Below are 21,941 nucleotides of genomic sequence, written 5' to 3'. Positions count from 1 at the left end.
AAATTCTGAGTAGTTTAGGCAGGCTTTGAACTTGGGATCTTCCTGTCTCCTGGAGAGTTGGGATTGATTACATCAGCTCCAGCTCCCTGGTATATTTCTACCCCCCCACACCCCGCTGTCTGCTTTTCCCTTGGGCCCAGATGGGACACTTCAGTCTAATAAGCTGCCTGGAGCAGGCTGTTGTCCATCCGTCTGTCTGCAGGGCCTTTGTCGGGCTCCAGGTGCTGAACCACGTCCTCACACAGCTGGGAGGGAAGAGGCCGCTGTTGGGAAAAGAGTTAGGAAGCAGGAAGAGGCACGGGGATTGTGCTTAAAACTGAATTCAACATTCTGCTCTGCTGTGTACAAAAAGCCAAAGGATGCCTAGGAGAACCCTGGAATTTGGACTTCTGAGATGGGTGAAGCTCGTCCATCACACTCTGACCAGAAGGTATGTAGGCACTTGGGTGTTCTTTCCCAGTTAGTACTGGATCCACAAAGATTATCACTTCCAGAGACAGTTGCCACCACACATCAGAGTACCATCCCAACAAGGCCCTGGAACAGCCTCATTTAATTTCTTTCCTCTTTTTCTAGCTTTGACTCCTAGAGTATTTATAGAACGTCAAAGGGACTGCCAGGGTGTTCTCTAGGAGCCTCGCCAGTGCCTCAGCTGCCTGTGGTACCCGTGTTGTCCCGGACCAGCATTGACACTCTGGAAAAGCTGGAAACCAGCCTCCAGCTGCTCGACAGTCTGGCTATTCCAGTGTGGTGCTGGGCTGTGGCCTCCACCCCACTCACACTGCTGGGATAGCATGCCCACTGCTCCTCAGCCTTTTTCCCATGGGGGAGGAGGGCATGAGGGATTTCCCCTAATCTCCCTTGAGGAGAGTGAGGTCCCTGGGGGTCTGAAGTCTGGCCAAGCCCTATAGCAGCTGCTGTAAGAGTTGCCAAAGACCCAGATCATTTTCTTAATGAAACGCAGTCCCTGTGGCTCAAGAAGTAAGAGTGGGAGTGGAAGGTAGGTGCTCAAGAAACATGAAATCAGGATTTGAGTCGTTTCTCCTAAGTCCTACCACGACCTTAGACAGCCCCAAAATATAACGGGATGAACAAGATGGAAGTTCTCTCCCCCACCCTTGCGGCCTCCGTTTCCCCAGTTAGAACAATGAGTGAGACCCAGATAGTCAAGGTCTGCTCCGATGTTCTGTAACTTGGTCAGGATCTTGCATCTATCCGGAAGGCTCTGGAACAGGTCTGCACCTATACAGTCAGTCTCTGCCCCTGACCTCGGGAAGAGGGGTGTGTTCGTCAACACCAGCTAGAGTTGGTGGGCAGGCCCAAGAGCCCATCCTGTAGTCAGCTTGCTAGGTGACCTTGGGGCAGTTTTCTTAAGGGGTTCTCCGAGGTCACTCTGACTAGCTGTAGGGTTTGCTCTTGGTCCTCTTCCGGCCTTCCCTCCAGTCCTAGCCTAAGGTGGGGTAGAGAAGAACCTAAGGAGACGCAGGGAGTCACTGACTAGTGGGTCTCTCTCCTGTCCCAGCGTCTCCGGTAGAAGAGTGTCGTGACCCCCGCCCCCCAACTCTCCAATCGCCCTGAAGTTGTCCTCAGAGCCCCCAGCACTGCTGCTGTCTGGCTGTGCAGGCCTGAGCTTGTCCCTACACCTCTCTGGGCCCTAGTTTCCCTACCTGTTAGACAGGGGCGCGCAGCAGGGGTGGCCTCCCTGCCGCTCCCGCGCCTGGGGCTCAGGCTCCGCAGTGAAGGGGGGGGGGGAGCGGCGCCGGGAAGGAGCGATCGGCGGTCACGTGACGTCCCCCTCCCCGAACTGCGGCGTCGGTGGCGGCAGCGGTGGCGAGCGCGTCCCGGCAGAGCTGCAGCAGCAGCTGAGGGCACCGGAGTGCCAAGCCCAGGACACCCCGGCCGAGGCCCCCGGTGAGTGCCGACTCGGTGTAGGAGATCCGGGCGGGGAGGGGCGCGGCCAGGCTAGATGGCGGCGTGGCTAGGCGGGCGAGGGGGGGACCCCAGCGGGCACCAGCCATGACGCGGGCAGACTCGGGACTCGGGTTCCACCCTTAGGTTTCCTGAGTCCTAGTCTCCGTCACCCTTGTCACCCTCCGGAGGGAACGGGGTAGAAGTGGGCGCACTGGAGAGAGGCCAGCCCGGCATCCTCAAGGGGAGGTACTCTGTTCCTCTGACCAGGGAAGTGGGGGTCCTCTGGCCATCGCCCTGGGCCTTGATGTCCTTGCATCTCCAGATATATAATTCATCCCTGCTCGTCCGTACCCACCACCGAGCGGGGCACTGGCGTCACGAAGTCCTTGTTGCCACCCCTGGCTCCGTTGGCTCTGAGGGTTGGTGGTTGAATTCACTGGCAGTCACCACTGTGCCCTGCAGGCCCTTTGGGAGCCCTGTGATGTGACAGCTTCCTGAAGAAACCTTGGGTCCTCCCCCCTCTGTGTGTGCCTGTCTGACCGACCCCTTTATCCGTCCCTCTCCAATGCTTGACCTTGCCGGTGGCTGTCACAGCATAGGCCTGAGGTAGGGTTAGGAAGCACATCCCTCCCCTTCCTCACATGGTATATTGGCATTTGTGTCTGTCCTTCACTCCCTTCCTTGTCAAAGTCAGAGGGCCAGACATCTATTGGCCTGCAGGAGAGATGGGGAGAGAATCCTGCCAGGTATGAAGCAGGAGCAAGGCCAAGAGGAAATGGGGGTGAGATTGTACCTTTTCCTGTCCAAGGGAGCTAACTGCATGTGTGCAACCCCACCAATCCAGGGCCACCTAGAGATGGTTCGGGGGAGAAGTTGCTCAGAATAGCGCCGATGGGTGTCTAGGTGAGCTCAGAACCCCTAGGGCAGCAGGAACAGGTTGTGTTCAGACCCCTGCCCCATGGGGTTCCCCTGTGGGACCTCAGCCTGACTCTAGAGCCCCCTGGCAGTGGAAAGACCTGGGCAGTGAGTGGGTATGCCTCTCACCTTGCACAGGATTCCGGGGTGATGATTAACCTGTGGTGTGGGCACCTGCCCTGTGCACCTTCTCTGGCTCCAGCAGCCTTGCACTGCAGGATGAGGTCTCCGGGCACAGGTGGGGAAACAGGCCTGGCCAGGCTGAGCAGACTGTGTGTGGCCCTGAGCTACCTAGGGCTAGGGCTGCAATCAGATTTTTTTTTTTTTTTTAAATCTTTTTGAGATAGGGTCTCACTATGTAATCCTGGATGGCCTGGAACTTGATATGGTAGACTAGGTTGGTCTTGAACAGAGATCTGTCTGATTCTGCCTCCTGGGTGCTAGAAGTAAAAGTGTGCACCAACACACCTGGCTACAGTCAGAATTCTCCTGGTGGAGATCCGGCCAAGTGGAGGGCTCACCATGGGCTGTGGCCCTTTGCTGCCTGTGTGGAGGGGAGGGGAGGTGCCTCTGGATGGAACTGGGTGAGACGGTGAGGTCTAGAATCTGTACTGGCAGTGATGCCCCTTCCCATGGCTATGATGTTCCCCACCAGGCTTCGGCCAGCTCATTACTTCATTTAGAAAAGCCCCCCCTTCTCCTAAGATATTGGCCTAGCATGGTCTCAGGAGCCTCTTGCTGCTCTAGACATTACCCATTACAGGTCACAGCAGGGACCTTTCTCTGGTCTGTTGGGGTGCAGCAAGCCTCCTCTTTGCCTTGAAGTTATCTTCTCCTTGGACTTCAAGGCACACAAGCCCCCAGCCCCACACCAGGGTCTGAACAGGTAGGGAGTAAAGGAGGCCTGAGAGCCTTGCCTTCTGCTCCTGTCCCTACCCCTCTGTCGTGTTTCAGAACACAGAGACCCTTCAAGGACTCCTGAGTCCGGTCAGTCTTCCATGCCCCCTGTCTGTCTTCAAGGCCTTTGTTCCCACTGTCAGACTACTGAGTAGCCAAACAACCCCACGCTCTGCACAGCCAGACCAAAACACAAACACAGCTTGACACACAGATACCCTGAGACCCAGACTCAGGAACACACAGACACCCTCTACCCTGGGTGACCCCACCCACAAGAGACACGCCACCCCAACAGATGCCACCTCCATGATTAAGGGGAGGCTCCTTGAAGCCTTCATCTAGGGGGCTTTTCTACCTCAGTGGCCTCCCGTGTGCTGCCAGGACACACGAACCTGCAGAGAAGAACACGTGGAGGCCCTTAAAAGTGAACCTGGCAGACATGCTCAGGCGCCCACATGGATACACGCTTGCACACGTGCCTGGCATCAGCTTCCTGTGCGTGGGATGTAACTGCCTTGTCACCCTTGGAGGGTGGCAGTGGCCCCTCTGAACATCCCTCCCCAACCAACCCTTACCTTAGTCCCCCTTTGTGCTCCCTCTGAACCCAGCTAGGGATGGAAGGACAGCCTTTGAAACTGTGCCATGTTTGCCCCTCCATCACCTGCCCCTGTTCTCACCCTGCACTTACCCAAAGGACTGTTTGAGAGTCTCTCCCCTTGCCTGGCCTTGAGGGTGCCAATCTGATCTTCAGGTCTCTCCTGAGACCACACAGGACCCAGCACAGGCTTGGAACAGCCACAGCCCCTGCTTCCCTTTCTTCTGCTGCCTTATCAGGTCAAGTTCTGTTTTCTGCTTTGAACAGCCCGCCGCCCCCGAGGAGGGCTAGGGGGCCAGCTGGTGTGAATGCAGGAGATCCTTGGATACCTCTGCTCCACCTTTTTCCAAGGCAGAGCAAATGCTAGGCTGAGCCCTGGCACCCTGGCCGAGCTTCTTAGAGGCTGGCATCTCTGGGAAGCTACTACTGAAAGGTGTTGGTGTAGGTTGAGGTGAGGCCTCCTGGGCAGGCCAGTGGTGGGTTAGGGGCGATGAGGGGTTGTGGGTTCCATCACGCTCATTTGGGCCCCAACCCTAGACCTCTGAGAGTGCTGATCCTCGGCCCAAGCTTTGGCCCTTCCTTTAGCTGGGGGTGCAGCCAGGCAAATCATTTCCCCTCTCTGAACCCAACTCAGGTTCTGGGAAGCAGCTTGGTCCAGCTGGGTAGTAAGTAGTTGGGTCAGAGGTGTGAAGAGGCAGACCCCTTGCCAAGGAGCAAGGCTCAGCAGGGCAGTGTGATCCTGAGAGGACCCAGGCTGGGGACTTTCTATGGGCCAGAAGCTCTAGGTCTAGCCTAGGCTACCATGGACTTTGGATTTCAGAGGCCTGGGATCAGGCCAAGGCAGAGGGGGCCCCGAGGGCAGGGGCCACAGTTGTAGTGTCCCTCTGCAGCGCGGATGTTCTTAGCCTTCATGACAGGCTCTATTTTTAGGGCTGAAGACTGACGTTTGGCAAGCAGGTGATTCAGAAAAGAGGCAAGGAGAAGGAATCCGAAAGGTGCTTGTTGGGAGGCACCCCAAAATCAAAGAGGATCTCACTGGGAGGACTGGGGACAGAGGTGAGCTGGGAGTGGCAGTCACTGTGGGTTGTGTTACCGTGCTTGTTACCTGCAAAGAGATGAGGTTCAGAGTGCCTTGACTGCTCTACCAGCATGAGGTCACACTCCTGTTGGGGTGAGCAGACCCGAATCTGTGTTTCTGACTCTCTGGACCAGTTGCATGGTTTGGAGGCATTTCCCTCCGTCTTCCTGAGGCTCTGTTTCTTTATCTGTAAAGCAGGGACTGTGGATTGTTTTGTTTTTTAAGTATTAAAAAGATTAACATAGGTGGTCGTGTACAGCTTTAATACTAGCACTTGGGAAATCAAGACAGGCATATCTCTGGGAGTTTGAAGCCAGCATGGTCTATGTAACAAATTCAAGGCCAGCCAGAACTGTGTGGACAGACCATATCCAAAAACAAAACCCCAATAAAATAAATAAAGACGCTGGATAGGAGTCATCAAGTATCTAAATCCAAGCTGAGCTGGCTCAGTAGTAAACCCACTGGGAGGACAAAGTCAGGAGGAACTTGAGTTCAAGGCCTACCTGGGAGATTAAATCTAAAACAACCGAATAATGAAAAATGCTGGACCTGGTGGCCCAGGCCTGGAATCCCAGCTATCTGGAGCCTGGGTACGTGGGAGGAGTGAAAATTCAAGACCTGTCTGGAGTAGAGAGTGAGTTAAAGGGCAACCTGGGCAGCTTAGTGAAACCCTGTGTCCAGATAAAAAGCTGGGCTGTGGCTCAGGGGTAGAGCGCTTGCCTAGCCCATGCAGGGCCAGGCTCGAGGCTGGTGAGGGTTGTTCACATGCAAAGAATTCAAGTCGGAGCTCTGCTGTGTGGCTTTGGACAAGTCATCTTCCTTTTGAAACTGAGTTCTCCCCAACACAGGAGTGTTGCGCTCCTCTCTGCTTTCCTCTTGCGGGCGTAGTGAGGATGTCAGCACAGTCCCTGGGAACCGCTTTGGATAAATAGGGCTGGGCTCAGAGGCAAACACTCAAATGTACAGAGGGGCAAACCCCAGGAAAGCCTGGAGAAAAATCTTTTTTTAAACACTTCTCAGTGTTTACTTTGCTCTCCTACCTTCTCCTCACTTTCCTTTTTAAAAAGACATTTGTTTATTAGCATATTTACGTGTGTATGCGTGTAGGCATAACAGCACACACGTGGAGATCAGAGGACACCTTGCAGGAGTCAGTTCCCTCCACCCATCATATGTGGGTCCCAGGAATCAAACTCAGGTTGTCAGACTTGGCAGCAAGCACCTTTACCCATTGAGCCATCTCACCAGCCCTTTCCTTTCCTTTCCTTTCCTTTCCTTTCCTTTCCTTTCCTTTCCTTTCCTTTCCTTTCCTTTCCTTTCCTTTCCTTTCCTTTCCTTTCCTTTCCTTGTTTTTGTGATAAGTTTTCACAATGTAACCCACACTGGCCTTGAACTCATGGTAATCCTCCTCTCTCAGTCTCCCAAGTGCAAGGGATTTCAGGTATGCATCACTATATCCAGCTCAAACTTTATAGTTTTTTTTTTTAAAGCCTTTCCGTCAGTGTTTGGGGTAGTGGGGTTTTTCTTTTTCTCCCTTGACATCACATTTTCAAGGCGATTGGCACTTGGGCAATATTTCCTCCTAAGGGGTCAGGGCCTGGCACATGGTAGGTGTTAGTACATGGTAACCTTGGTGTCAAGAGAATTCCGAGTTGCACGGTGAGAGGGTCGAAGGCAAGGCTGATGGTGTGACCAGCTAGGGCCAAGGTTGGGGACTTTGGATGGGGTGACAAAGTGAGCTGCTTTATTAACGGCTTGTCTGCCAGCCTGAGGTCTCTGCATTGCCCCAAAGTCACTAAGGAGTCTGCTGGGCATTCAGCATACAGGCCCTGGATACATGGCCAGACTCAGTAACCAGGGAAGAGGAAACAGCCCTGCTGCAGGTGCTGTCCTCTGGCACCTGTGCTGGGTGAGTACCGCCCAGCGCCTTCCTCCCTGGACCCTCATCTTCCTCGAGTGCAGACAAAAGCACCACACTGTCTTTATCTCTGGAGCAGGTGAAGGGGGTTCAAGACAGCAGCCCTGCCGAGAACAGCGTAGCTGAGAGTGCACAGAAGGCTGGCACCTTGTCCCCCTGCCTTTGCCTTGTTAGCGGAGAGCAGTGAAGTAGGTTCTGAGTCTGCTGTTAGGTCTGTGACCCGGGAGAAGCCTGTGAAGGCCACAGAGCTCCAGGAGCTAATGATGACTACGCTGTTTGAGCCCCAGGGGTGTTTCTCGCTTAGGGAGTCAAGGTACTTCTGTAACTGCCTGTTCCTCAGGCGCCCTTGGGAATTTGGAGCTGGAGCTGTTGGCAAGGTGAACAAGGGACAGCAGGTGCAGATCAGACACCCAAGCCACCTCCTCAAGTCCACCAGAGCCATGTACTTGCAGAGGAAAAAGCGAGGCTGGACTGTGGGGTTCAGACTTTTACCCCCGAGATCTGACTTGAATCTCTAAGGGACCAATTCCCCTGCCCAAGGTCCCTCCTTGATTCAGGACTCCAGGGGCAGGTGGAGGTCCTTAGTGGAGGGTGACCTTAGTGTCCCCTGACTGACCGCTTAGGACCAGAGCTTGACGGGGAGCCTCTGATTTCTTCATTCTCCAAGAGGGCCAAATCCTGACCTCAGGGTGTGCTAGGATGAGGTTTCCTGACACCCTTTGTCTGACCTTGGAAATCAGCAGAGAAGCCGCCTGTCCTCTGGTCAGCTGCTGCAGGCCCTTGTGCCAGTCCTGGTGCCAGGCTAAGGACGTCGCAGGGCTACATTTAGGTGTGAGCGCCTACCTCCCGCCTTGTGGTCTGTCTCTCTGAGCTCTAATTACCGGGAACAAAGCTTGGCCCTTAGGGCCGAGACCACACCCATCCCTGCCACCAGGCTTACAACTGGAAAGGTGTAGGTAGCTGTCCCTAAAGATAGAGAAGCCTGGGACTTGCTCCCCGTTGCCCCAAATGTATACAGTCCTTCCCAGCAGGATGGGAACCGCATAGCAACCTTTAGGATTCTGGGAGGATACGCTGAATGTGAGCGGAGCAGCAGAACCCTGGAGGGGCATTAATTGAGCAGTTACTGTTCGCTGTATGAGTTCCCTGCCAGTGCTTTCCATGGACCCATCCCATTGACTCCTCAGCAACTGTTATTATCAGCTCTAAGGGGCTCAGAGATGTTAAGCAGCCTCCAGAGGTCACTCAGTGGGCTGAGATTTTAATTAGGGCTGTATAATAACCACTGTGGTGTACAGAGGAAGATAGGAGGGACAGGGTGCTGATGAAGGGGGAGGACTATCCCCCAGCTGCTCTAGGAAGTTTGCTCAGGCCATGGGAACAAGGCTGCCACCAGGACAGGGGCCACCAGGACAGGGGCTCTCCCTATCAGTTCTGTCCCTCAACCTGCCAGTGCCAACATGGAGAACGTGGATGTCTCCTGACAGGGAGGAAGGAGGGCCTCGCTGCCCACCCAAGGACCTTTCCCGATTCTTGCTCTGTCGCCATGCGGGCCCCTCAGAGCCAACCCTGAGCTAGTAGAAATGGTATCACAGAGTCCTAGAACACAGTGCCTCGAGTAGAAAGGGATGGACCCAGAAACAGGGTTATGCGCATACCCGCCAAGGCCCATCTCCCTGAACCTTAGTTTCATCATGAGATGGAATAGCAGCTGCCACAGGAGTCATGGTGCCCTCCAGGGCTCAGGGAGGCCCACCCAGATGTGACTCAGTCCTACTAAGACTGAAATGAGGAGTCTAGACCCCATCACGGGCTTCCCTGCAGTTCTTAGGCTGAGGACGGTTTGGGTTCCAGACTAGAGGCTCCTGAAGACAAAGGGGCCAGGATAGCCAGAGAGCACCCCTCACTCTCGGCCTCATTCCAGTCTGGGGTGCTAGGCCCCAGGGTTAGTCTGTGGGAGGTGGGACTAGGGTCTTCAGAGCTAGGTCTTGCAGGTTGAGAGGAGGGTCTCAGAGTCTGAACTACACCTCTGCCCCTGCCCAAGAGGTGTCTTTGCCCACCATGCCCAGGGGCCTGGACTACCTTGGCAAGCAGAGTGAGAAGGGCCCTTGGAGAGCCCTTTTTGTAGACAGAGAAAGGGGTCCAGAGGGGGTTGGACACTTTCCCGAGTTACTCTGTGAGCCAGTGTGGAGGTTGGCTCAGGGTCTGGGTCTCCTGGACAGGTCATAGCCACACCAGGACTGTCATTAACCGTGTTAAACACCTATCTCAATTTTGCTTACTTGGCCTTTTGTTTTTGAAGGGTCTCGCTGTGTTGTCTAGAGTGGTCTGGTCTTACACTCATGGCAATTCTCCTGCCTCAGTCTCTCAAGTGCTGAGGTTACATGCACTAGCCACACGTTTCTGTTTTTGCGGTTGGCCTAGAATTTATAGTCCTCCTGCCTCAGCTCCCCAAGGGCTGGGATTACAGACATACATACCATGCCCGACTGTGTGTCCTTATTTATTGGTTCCTCCTGGGTTAGGGCTGAGAACTTCTGAGTTCTAAAGGCAACCCTGTGAGATAAGTACAGTTGCTGCCCTTGCCATCACCTGTTAAAGATCCCAGGCTTTGAAAATTTATGAAAAGACCCAAAGTCACCAGTCAGGAATAGTGGAGCAGGAGGATTCAAACACAGGCCTGACTCGTTCTAAGTTCAAGCTGGCACTAGACCATGTGTGTCATGATAGGGATAAAACTGACTTTCTTCCTGTCCATCACTGGCCTAGGACACCATTAACACATTCCTTGAACACCTAGCAAGTGCTTAGCGTCACCAGGCTGAGAGCCAGGGACTGGGCAGTGAGGTGCAAGATCCAGACATCTGTTCACTCTGCCTCATTTGTGATGGCTGCCTCTCTCCTGTCCCCAGCCAGCCACAGACTGGCTTTTGCACCCTCTTGAGTGCCCATGGTGTACCTGACCTCCTCTTGCGAGAAATGGGACAGGACCCAGCGGGTGCACCTGCTACCATGGGTATAAATAACCACCCTGTTATTTCGTGAGCACCAGGCAAGCGCCTCTGCTACCGCTCAGCATCCAACTCCAGTCATGGGAGCTGGGCCCCTGCTCTGAGCGGCTCTTGTTTCTATGTCCCTACCCACACAGTGAACCTTGCCCTGCCCTGTGTCCAGGCTTTGCGCCCAATGTCCAGGCTCTGTGGCTCTGCTTATAGAACTCTGTCTGGACTGGAAGGTGGGGTATCTACCAAGCAGCTTGTATCTGTTAAGCACTTACTATGTGTCTTACAAGGTTAAAGCCTGGACAAATGGAGAGACTGAGTTCCTCGGGAAGGGTGTGGAGCTCCATCCGTATCCACTCTAGCCTGTGAAAACCAGAGCAGAACAGTGTTTTCTTTCAGAAGCCACAGTGACCGTCTCAGGACATTTCCACCCCCACTCTTGGGCAGGCCCTTCAGCCCCTAGAAGCCTGGGTTTCCTAACCTGTGGAATGAGCACAGCCATCCGACCTAACTTACAGGTTGGTGGGCTAAGTGCTTGGCACAAAGCCTTGGTAGTGAGTAGCTACTGCTTTTCTGGGCATGAATGATGGGGACTGGGGTCTTGAAGAGCACCGGGGAGCTGCTGCCAGCCTCAGTTTTCCCATCAGTTACAGCAGATGCGCAGTTCTTGTATTATCTAGCTTCTGGGGCTGTTGTGGGGATCACAGAGGCCCCAGGGTGAGTAGGTGCAACTCAGCAATCCTCTCAGAGGAACGAAAGGCAGAAGGAACACGGTAGGCGGCAAAGCAGGTGCCACCATTGTGTGGCGTGCAGGTGTGCCATTGTGGCCTGGAGAGGCACAGTCTAGAGGGAAGGGCGAGGACAGACTGTGGGGCCGCCTCCGCAGCAGGGGAGGAGGGGGAAGGTATGTCACAGCGGGGTCTGGGACACTTTCTGTGAGGGCACAGTGTCTCCACTCTGCCAGAGAGTTGCTGGGGGCTAGGGCTGGGGCGCTGTCCCTGGTCCTGGAGTGCTGCCTGCTCTAGCATGCAATTTTATCGTTAGCCAGATGAGGGCGCCAGGGACCGCCTCTGACTCCCGCGCTACATTCAGAGACTATTCAGATAAAGTGCAGCCTTCGTTTCCAGACTTAACCCGCCTAGATAATAAGCCTACCTGCTCAGATCATTTCAGAAGTCGCTGACATGTCACCGTAAGGGAACCAAACGGTGCTCCACTTGTCTGGGTGAATGCCCTGGCATGACCACACTCCAAGAGTCACAGAAGTAACCAAACCCTTGGTTTTTATGACAGAGACACTTTTCCATTTAACAGTGGAAAATCTTACTGCTGCACCTGACCTTCAGCTCTGGCTGGCTCCAGTAATTGAACCTCAGAAAATTTCATTATGGATTAAAGTCACATCAAAAAGATACTCACGGGGTTGGAGCTGTAGAAGACCAATTGCCTGGCTTACTCAAGGTCATGGGTTCTATCCAGTCCCCGCACCGCAAAGGGAAAAAAAAAAGTACAGATCAATACTGGCATATGAAGCACTTAGGGGCTAGGCTGACTTACCAGACTGTACCCACACGCAAGGCAGACCGTGTGTGTGTGTGTGTATGTGTGTGTGTGTGTGCAGGAGTCTGCCTTGACTGGGACTCTCCCTGAATAGCTCTTTGGGCCGCCACTCTCTGAATTGCTGTGGTGACTATCGGCAATTGCTAAATTAAAAACCACCTTCCTGTATTTCCCTAATGCTTCTCAGGGGCGGAGATGCCCTCATTGAGAACCACAGCCAAGGTGGGAGCTTTGTGGTTCTGCCGAAGCTCACTGGGTCCTAGACTGGCCGGCTGTGTGGAAGGGAACGACAGATAAGTCAGCAGAGTCCAGAATAGAAAGGGGCTTGTCCTGGGAAATAGCAAGTGACTCACAGACCTGGGGGCTAGATCCAGGTCTCCTGACCCAGGGAATAGGGCTCAGTCAGCCTGCTGCTCTGGTAGGTGCTGTGGGCACCTGCCTGAGTTTTAACCAGCTACCCTGAAAGGGAAGGGGCAGGGAAGGCCACACATACACTTAGCAGAGACAGTAAAACAGGGAGGCTAAAGGGGTCCCTGCTGTACCACAGTACAGTGGCTTTTCCCTCCCCTCTGCGCTCTCCTCGGGGATACCATGCTTGGTTGCACACATCTCTGACTCACAAAAGGCCATTCTCTTTATCTCACGTTTCCCCAGCAGTTTGCTGGGTACCATGCAAGATGCATGTGTGTGCGTGTCTTACGCACACTGTATAATAGATGTAAGGCAATCATAGTTAGAAGATTGTGCGTCTTGTGGGCGTGCAAACCTAGCCACAGTCAGTAGGTGAGCACACTGAGATTTGTGACTCAGGCGAGGAAACTTCATCTGACCGTTGCGTGTGTGTGCGTGTGAGCTGACATGCACATGTCATGGGGGCTGACTTTCATGGGAGCAAATTTACACTTATTGTCTAGGCGCAAGTTAGACATCTGTATGCTCTGTAGAAGTTCAAGTGCCCGTGAATCTGGGAAGCCTTGTGTACAGATGTGTACTTGGGTCCTCCAGGGAGTGTCTTATGTCAGTGCTCAGAACCAGGACAGCAGAGACATCACCCGTAGCTGCTTGGGGAGGGTGTGAGCTGAGCCACCCCTCTTTCTTTCCCAGGGGATACCCCAACCCTGACACTTTAGAGTTTAGATCACAGATCCTGGGACTGAATGGATGTAACCGGGCTAGAAGGATGAGGGTGCTTCCATGGCTGGTGAAATTCTTTCTGGACTAGTGTATTTTGCTACTGTTGGGCTTTTAGCCTGGTGAGAAAGAGATTGATTAACACATGAGCAAACCTGAGCCCTGGGAGGAACCAGATTCTAGCCAAGCCACTCAGGAGCTGCCAAGACCAGGGCAGGGAGCCCAGGCCTGCCATGTCTCCTGCCCAGGAGACCCTGAGCATATTCCTGCAGGGCAGGGAGCCCAGGCCCGCCATGTCTCCTGCCCAGGAGGCCCTGAGTATATTCCTGAATGGGAATAACTTGAGAGGGAAGAAAGTGGTTGGGGACCCTGGCAAGAGCTCACGAGTAGCATGTGGTGCCCAGCCTGGGATCTTCCCAGGGCTTGCCCATCGCTCTGCTCTCTCCTCCGGTTCCCTGCTGACGGCTGGCTAAGGAGTGCTGCAGGCAGGTGGGCAGGACTCTCAGAGTTCAGCCTGGGGTGAGCTTGGGGAAGGAGCTGTTCTCCACCCCCGCACCTTTCCTTCTTCATCACGTTTGACGCGTGTTCCATTAACTTGGGTACAGATTCAGGAGGCCTAGAAGAGGAGGTTTCTTCCAAGAAGGAGGCTAACCCCAGAGGACACCCCAGCTCCGTTTTCCCACTGAGACAGGATTTCACGTAGCTGAGGACAACCTTGATTTCCTGATGCTCCTGCCTCCACCTCTCTAGCACTGAGATTAGAGGTGTGAGCCACCACACTTGGTTCTAGTATTTGTTTGTTTATTGAGACAGGATCTCACTATGCAGTGTTGGCTGGCCTGGAATTGGCCCTGTAGGCCAGGTTGGCCTAGAACTCACAGAGATTCACCGGCTTCTGCCTCTTGAGTCCTGGGATTAAAGGCATGTGCACCACGTGTGGGCCTGATGCCTGGTTTCATTTAGTGCAGGAGAGTGAACCCAGGGTTTCATGCATGCTAGGGCGAGCACTCTGCCAACTCAGCACTACCCCCAGCCTGTAGCTTCCTTTTCTAGTCCCCAGGGAACAGGGACTCCTACAGGTGCAGCCATCTTTCCCCAGTGCCAGCCTGCAAGCACCACCCCCGCCACAGTGGTCTGTGGTGGTCGGTATGGGTCTCTTGTGCTGTCTCTCTATGTGTCTGTTTTGGAATCTGTCCTGTGTGCTGTATACTCAAACACAGATTTGCCTCATTCTTCAACACTATTTTTAAACTTTTTGTTTGTTTGTTTTGAGATAGGGTTTCACTATTGAGCTGTTAACTATTGAGCCTGTCGTGGAGCTAGCTCTTATAGACCAGGCTGGCCTCAAACTCACAGAGATCCACCTGCCTCTACCTCCCAGGTGCTGGGATTAAAGATGTGCACCACCATCATCCAGTTAAACTTTTGTTTTTATTTTATGTGTATGAATATTTTGCCTGCATGTATGCAGGTACGTATGCATGTATGTATGTATGTGTAACATAGGCAGCCTGGTACCTGAGGCCAGAGGAGGGCTTTGTATTCCCTGGAACTGGAGTTGCAGATGGTTGTGAGCCATGTGAACCATGTGGATGCTGGGAACAGAATCAAGGTCCTAAGCAGCCAGTGCTCTAACCACTGAGCAATTTCTCCAGCAGCACCCAGACCCACCCACCCTCTTTTTGAGACACAGAGAAGTGTGCACTGCCATGCCTGGGTCTATTTTTATCTATTTTTTTATGTATGTATGTATGTATGTATGTATGTATCTATCTATCTATCTATCTATCTATCTATGTATCTATCTGTCTATGTATCTATCTATGTATCTATCTATGTATCTATGTATCTATCTATCTATGTATCTATGTATGTATGTATGTATGTATGTATGTATCTATCTATCTATCTATCTATCTATCTATCTATCTATCTATCTATTATCTATCGAGACAGGGTCTCATTATGTAGTGCTGGCTGTCTTAGAACTGTCTGTGTAGACCAGGCTGGCCTTGAACTCACCAAGATTCACCTCCCTCTGCCTCCCAAGTGTGAGTGCTGGGATTACAGGCACGGGCCACCACACCTAGCCCATTCTTTCTCATAGTTGTGTGCCCTGCGTCTCCACCTGGGTGGCCAGTTAGATAGTTTGCTATCACTAGTCTTTGCTATCCTTGTAGAATGAGGCAAACCCATCTAACTCAGCCTCCTCCAAGTCATGCTGCAGTGAAGATTTTATTTACCACACACACTGTGCCAGGCAGGATCCCCAGTGCTTTATGACTGGCAGTTCAATTAATGTGCAGTCAAACCTTTTGAATAATTAGCACCTTCATTACCAGCCCCACTTTGCGGATGGAAAAACTGAGGCACAGAAAGGTTAAGCACCTTGCCCTAGGTCACACAGCTGACAGACAAGAAAGCTCGGTTGGAACCCTAGGAGACCCCACAGGATGCAGGCCTCCCCACCCCTTGCCCTTGGCCATTCATCTCCAGTACCCATGCTGCGGCATAACGAGTGAATTCTTGCGGACTAAGAAGGTACATTTAATGGCTGCCGGCCTGAGGGGCCAGGGGCTGGCCAAGGAGTGCCCTCCGCATCTGTGGCTGAGAGAACATGACCTCACTGACCGTCCCACCCCCATCTCTTGCCAACTGGGCAGCTGCAGTTGGGCAGAGCTCAGAGATAGATCCCACACTGGGCTCTTTGTCCTTGGTGGGAACCCTTCAGCCCCCACGGCCCATCTTAAGGGCCTTCTGTCCCAGCATCAGGGGGACTTCTCTGGGGCCAGGCCCAGCTGGGAAACTTGGCATGTTGGCAGCTCCTTGGCCACCCTGCCAACTGGGCATTCAGAACCCACTCAGAAACTGACCCTTTCAGTCAGCCTACCGAGGCTGGAGTCCAGGCTGCGGGGGTAAATGCAAGGACTGGAGTCCTGTGCGAGTCAAGGGCTGGGCAGCCCCCAACACACCATTTCCCAGACTGGATCCAGGTGCCCCTTGCCCCATCCAGCTCCTCCCTGGAAACCCCTGCTTCTCCACAGAAGGCGATGGAGGCGGGGGGGGGGGGGGGGGTGAGGGGAGATTTGTTCTCTTCTCAGTGGATGACTCTTGCACTCCCAGACTCAGCCCGCTCTACCATCCAGCCCTACCTGACCGCCTCCTACTGAGCGCGCTCTTCACACTGCCCTGCAGAGGGGTCCCTCTTCAGCGGAGTCTGCAGCTGGGGTCCAGCACAGTCTCCTCAACCCCCAACCCCACTCTGAGCATCCTGCCAAGAAGGCCAGGAGGGAGCCCCACCCTCCTCCAAAGCAGAAAACCAAGAACTCTGTGATCTCAAAGCAGCCCTGAACTCTTCAGGCCGCTCCTCAGGGCCCCTCAGCTCATCTGAGCTCAGAGCAAAGGGGCAGCCTGGGGTGGGGGGTGCGGGGTGGAGCCGGGCCGAGGCAGCTGGCTCAGTAACTGCTGTGAGCCCAGCCCAGCCCAGCCCTGCCCAGCCCTGTCTGGGTGAAGCAAACTAGAGTCTAGACCCTTGCCAGTCATAACTGTCATTTCCCAAGAGATGAAGGAGCCAGCCTCGCCCTAGCTCAGTTACAAAAGCACTTCTGAGGATCCTTGCCACCTGGTCTTGTCCCTTTGATGGGCCCTTAGCCCTCTTCTCTATAGCTGCAGTTCCTAAACTTCCCCCAAGCAGGGGCTCCTGGGGCCTCCCTAGACAGGGGTGAGGAAGCATTGCAGGGGTGAGACAAGTGTGCCCACTGTCAGCTGGTGTCCCGAGGAGTGTCAGGGCAGTGCCCTAGGCTGGCTGGGTGTAGAGGAGAGAGCTTCTGTGTCTGCTGAGGGACTGTATGAAGGGACTTTAGGATTCAGCCCTGTTTGTCTCCAAAGGTCAATGCCTGAGGGGTCCTTGGCTAGACGGATTTCCAGACCTCCCCTCTCTGCTGAGGGATCATTCTGAAATTCCTGCGGGAGCTTCAGGTAGGACAACAGGAGGGTTCCTCATTTTCTAACCTGCAGAAAGGGCCACAGGGCATCAGCCCCGAGGCTTATGGGCTGTGCACCATCTGTCTCCGCATTAACTCAGCTTCTCATGGCCCTGGAGGCCAAGCTGACCCAACCCTGCCAGTGGGACACCCTCCGAGTCTCCAGGGGAGGACTGGAGGTGGCTGTGTGGATGGGGCCGTGTGGGGGTGGCGCTCTCGGAAAGCCCCGCAGCCTGGAGCGAACAAGCGGTCCTTTCTGCGCTGGGGCCTCAGCTGGCTGGCCGGGACGCACACGGTCCGGTCTGGGGCGGCGTTGCCAAGGTGACCCCGCGCTGGGCAGGCTGCGGGCGGTGGCCAGGACACCATGAGCGGCCGGAAGCGCAGCTTCACCTTCGGCGCCTACGGAGGGTAGGTGTGAGTGCGAGGCCAAGTGCTGTGCGGGTCTTGCTTGGGTGCGGTGGCCCCCGTGGTGGGGAGGGGTGCGGAGGCTGAGGCGAACTTCCATCCAAGTCGTGAGTGGGATGAGTGAGCTCCCGCGTGCTCTGTTGGGTATTCACATGCACGTGTGGGGGTGAGAGTAAGTGCGGATTGCAGTATCTATGAACATGAGTGTGAGTGTGTGGAAGATGCCTGGACGTGTGTGTGTGTGTGTGTGTGTTCCAACTGGGTGGACGCAGGGTTAGGTCTATGTGGTGGGGTAGATAGTCTCAGAAGGCCCTACAGGGACCTCCACTTTGTCTCTGCCATCTCTCTAATGAGGCTTTGAAAGTTGGTCCCTAGGAGCCATCAGAAGCCCCTGCCCCAACTCTGACCATCTCACCTTGTGGAAACCAAGCACCCTATACGCTTCCTGCTTGACCTGGAGGCTAGGGCTGGGGGCAGGGTAGTAGATGGTCCATCTTAGGGTGACTCACCTTCTTGACCCTAAGCACCTGCCTGAGGGATGCTAAGGGATGGGATTGTTGCCAGTAGCAGAGATTTGGCAAGCCAGAGGGTGCTGGTTACAAAGACTGAGCCCAGTGGTCTTTCCCGGGCCAGCCAAGGGACTGTGTGCCCTTTGCCAGCCTGGACTCATTGCTGTCAGAGGCACTCGGCTCAGGTTTGGTATGATGCTTTGGGGTACAGTCAGAGCCCCATGAGCTAGCTGTGTGTAGGCAAGGTCCTGACTGAGGTGCTCTCTTCCTGGCTGCTCGGCCTCTGAGGGACCTCCTGCAGGGGGACAGGGTGGGCAGACAGACGAGCGCCAAAGCTAGGAGCCTGAGCTGGGTGGGGTTTCCTGGTCATGACATCCAGGGGCAGCCCAAAAGGTGAGGACAAGTTCTGCTTTGTGATCTTGGGTGAGCCTTGGCCTCCTCAGTCTCCCTTTCTCCCAAGCAGGGTCTACTTTGCTCCCTAGCTCAGCACCCCAACCTCAGCCCCAGCAACCCAGCCTTCTGTCCCTTCTGCTTCCTGCTCACCTCAGGCAGAAGGCAAGAGTTATTTGTTTTCCCAGCAGCTGCCCAGTCCTGTGGAACCCCACCAGGAAGGGTGGAGCCCTGGTGCTTCCACACCCTAAGGTGCCCTCTCGAAGACAGTGGGGTGAAAAGCTGGGGAAGGCCCTGTCCACCCACTCTCCTTCAGGCAGGGCTTACAGGGAATACAGTTTGGGGAGAACCCATGTGCTCAGGCAAGGACATGTGTTGGGGTGAGGGGAGGATTGTCCAGGTGCCCAGGGGATTCCTGGGTGAATATGAGCTAGGACAAGGTGGGGGGACTTGGAGGGGGCATGGGGTTCTGCCATAAGTCATAGACACCTAGCACACCCCCCGGCCTGTTCACACTCCTGCACCCCACTCTAGCACACCCCCCCATCCACACTCTTGTACTCTGCTCTAGCATACCCCAGCCTTTTCACACTCCTGTACCCTGCTCTAGCACACCCTGGCCTGTCCACACTCCTGTACCCCGTTCTAGCACACTCCCTGTCCACACTCCTGTACCCCATTCTAGCACACTCCCTGTCCACACCCCTGTATCCCGCTCTAGCATACCCCCTGTCCACACCCCTGTACCCCGCTCTAGCACACCCTGGCCTGTCCACCCTCCTGTACCCCGCTCTGACCCTATACTGAAGTCACACTGTCCTACACTGCTTGACTCAGAACTACTTCTGACTCCTCTCTTGCCAACACTTATATTCCCTGCTTCCCTGGTTCCCAGACCCCAATCCTGCTTCTGGTCTCTACTTGCAAACCCAGCCCTCCTCCCTAGGTGTCTAAACTGACCTTAATTAAGGCCTTGTCACCCAGGAGATTTTGAGGACGTCAGGTACCTTTACCAGCAGTGCTTCCTTAGGCCACCAGGGGCAGGATGGAGTGGAAAGGATCTGGTGTGCCCTGCAGGGTCACCATGGACGTCCCCTCATGGGCTGTCCGCTTGCTGTGTTTCAGGGTGGACAGATCCTTCTCCCCTCATCAGAGTGTGTGGTGAGTACCGGGGACTCTCAAGGGCATCTGGCTGCCTTGGCTGCTCCCTGGGGGCACCCCCAATCCATTCCTACCCTCTATAATCAGACCCATCGGTCCCTCTAGGAAGGGCGTGGGAGATCTTTCCTGCCAGAACCAATATATTCTCTTCCCACAGTTCTTTGTGAAGGTCAGCCTCAGAGCCATGCTGGCTGGGTGATCACCGGTGCTTTACCACCTCTCCAAACCTCAGTTTTCTCATCTGGGAAATGGGGGTAGAGATGCCTATTTAGTAGTGTGAGGTTGGGGAAATCAGGCGTGCAAACCTGGGCTGGTCTACGAGAGGGCTTCCTCCAAATCTTTTCTTGCCTTCCCGTTCTCCAGTCCTTGCCCCGCTGTGGCTCCCAGCTGGGCAGGTGGTGGCTTGCCTTCTCACTGACCCCCAAACTCTAGACCCATTCATGCCCAACCCCAGAGCTGTCTCCTGTGTCTGAGGCCTCTCTCTCTCTCTGGCGGAGGTGGCATCTGCAGCTTCCCCAACACCAAGAGGTGCCAGGCAGTGGGCGGAAGCACAGCGTCACCTCGGGATTCTCACAGCCCCGGGCACCTGATGTCCCACAGGCGGGTGCCTCCTGGCTTCCCTGGCACCGATATCACATGGCCCTGCCAGCTGTTCCTGTAGTTTCCTCACCTCCGGAGGGAGGCCCCCCAGTGGCTCCAGCCCCCGTTCTAGGTTCCTGCCCCTGCTGGGAGCTTTCTGGGGTCCACATGCCCCATGGTGATCCAGTTGCTATGAGGTTTCTAAGCAGCCCCCATGGTCCCAGGACCCTGGAAAGCAGGCAGGAGGCACACTGTGTCCATGCTGAGCTCCAGAGCGCCTTTCTCACTTCCTTTCTTGCTAGCTGTGCAGCTGGGGCCAGTGACTCTCCCTCTCTGAGCTCTACTCCTGATGCCACGCTGAGCCAGGTTGGTGTGTTATGTACAGAGCAGGGGGAGCATAGGGAGATGAACAGAGGTGAGGCGGACGGTTCCCTTGCTAGGCTTCGATCACCAGTAACTGCCATTTTTCAAGTACCTGCTGTGAGTGTTAGGTGCTTAGTGAGTCATCCTGACCACACCTCTGACTGGGGACTATTCTCTCTAGTTATGTATAGATGAGACCGAGAGAGGGCAAATGACTTGCCCAAGGTCATACAGAGTTGGGATTTGAACTTTGGCCTGATGCAGAACCCTGATGGGAACCTGATGGGAGCCATCAGCTGCCTCCAGGCATATCTGTCTGTCTCTAGCTCTGAGCAGAGATCTCCAGACCTCAGAGAGATTCTAATGGGGACAGGCACATGAGGCTGTCACAGACGAGCGTTCTGAACCAAGAGTTAGAGACAGGGTCCCGTGGCTGAGAGTAACTGACCTGCTGTCTTGTCTGGCTTTCACCCTCTCTGACAGGTAAGGATCTTGAAACTTCAGGATGCACCAGTTATACACAATTCCTTGCCCTGTTCCATTATTGCTTGAGCCGCTGTCCAAGGTGCTAAGTCTGGGCGTGCCCCACCCCCCCACCCCCCCACCCCCCCCACCCCCACTACCAACCCTGCCCTAGTCTAGTGAGTGGCAGCCTTCTCCACAAGTCATGATGGCCTGCCTCTGCCTTCCTCTCTGGCCGTTATTTCTCACACGGCCTGGTCAACAGGGACACCTGATTAGAGTCACCGTGAGGTTTTGCTCACGTCTCCCCTGCCATCCCCACATGCTTCCTCCAGCCACCTTCCTCAGCTGCCGAGCGGCGGGGGAGGGAGCTCGTTTCTGATCCCACATCACGCCTTCCTCTCCCTAGAACGCCCCCCTGTTTATCTCACACACATCACTGATTGTTCCCCGGTTAGCAGAAAGAGCATAGACTAGGAAGGCTGACAGGTGTGGGTGGCATCCGCCTTTGCTGTGTTCTAGACGGGGACCTCGGGCAGGTCAGTCCCCTCTCAGAGCACCGCTTGATGCTCAACACGTGTGTGCTGAGTTGGAAGTTTCTTCAAGGCAACTTCTGTGGCAGAGTACGTCCATGTGAGTCTCCAGTGTGAGGCCGGCTCCGTGCTCTGCCAAGCGGGGTGTGCTGAAATTTCTCAAGGGCTTGACTTCACATCCCCGTGTGAGTCCCAGACCAGCAGGGCTCTGTCCCCTGCAGGGCTACCGCACCCAGCCACGTGCCTGGGTGCATATCGTGGAATGGAGCTCTGGTTCTGCTTCTGCAGCCCCAAGGACCCAGCTACCTGGTGTAGGGGCTGGGCATTTGAGGTGGGTCCAGACAAGTCAGGAGGGGGTGTGAGGGCAACCAGTTGACCTGCTCACAGCAGGGACTTCTGGGAAGACCTGTGGGAAAAGCAGATGCTTTGCTCTTAATACTAGGAGCCTTGGAGGCAGAGTAGAGCTCAAAAGACAGGGCGGAGATCATTCTGATAGCCTCAGTCAGTCATGACGTCAGGCCTGAGAGCAGACCCCATTTCACA

General features: G+C 54.7%; 1 protein-coding gene across 7 annotated transcripts in view; it reads left to right on the top strand.

Annotated features, from left to right (window-relative positions):
• The first annotated feature begins 1,753 nt into the window (after positions 1-1,753).
• Rap1gap (RAP1 GTPase activating protein) overlaps positions 1,754-21,941 on the top strand; it is a 62,528-nt gene continuing 42,340 nt past the window's right edge. For 3 of the 7 annotated variants that reach the window (XM_057785366.1, XM_057785363.1, XM_057785365.1), the window contains exon 1: positions 1,754-1,911. The gene's annotated coding sequence lies outside the window, so the exon portion shown is untranslated. Of the gene's footprint in view, positions 1,912-5,264; positions 5,378-21,941 lie in introns of those variants that run through there. The other 4 variants (XM_057785368.1, XM_057785367.1, XM_057785364.1 and 1 more) reach the window with 2 other exon arrangements.

This window comes from Chionomys nivalis, chromosome 11 (genome assembly GCF_950005125.1).
Source record: "Chionomys nivalis chromosome 11, mChiNiv1.1, whole genome shotgun sequence".
Lineage (NCBI taxonomy): Eukaryota > Metazoa > Chordata > Mammalia > Rodentia > Cricetidae > Chionomys > Chionomys nivalis.
Note: the sequence above shows the minus strand (reverse complement) of the source record. Positions and strands in the feature narration are given on the sequence as shown.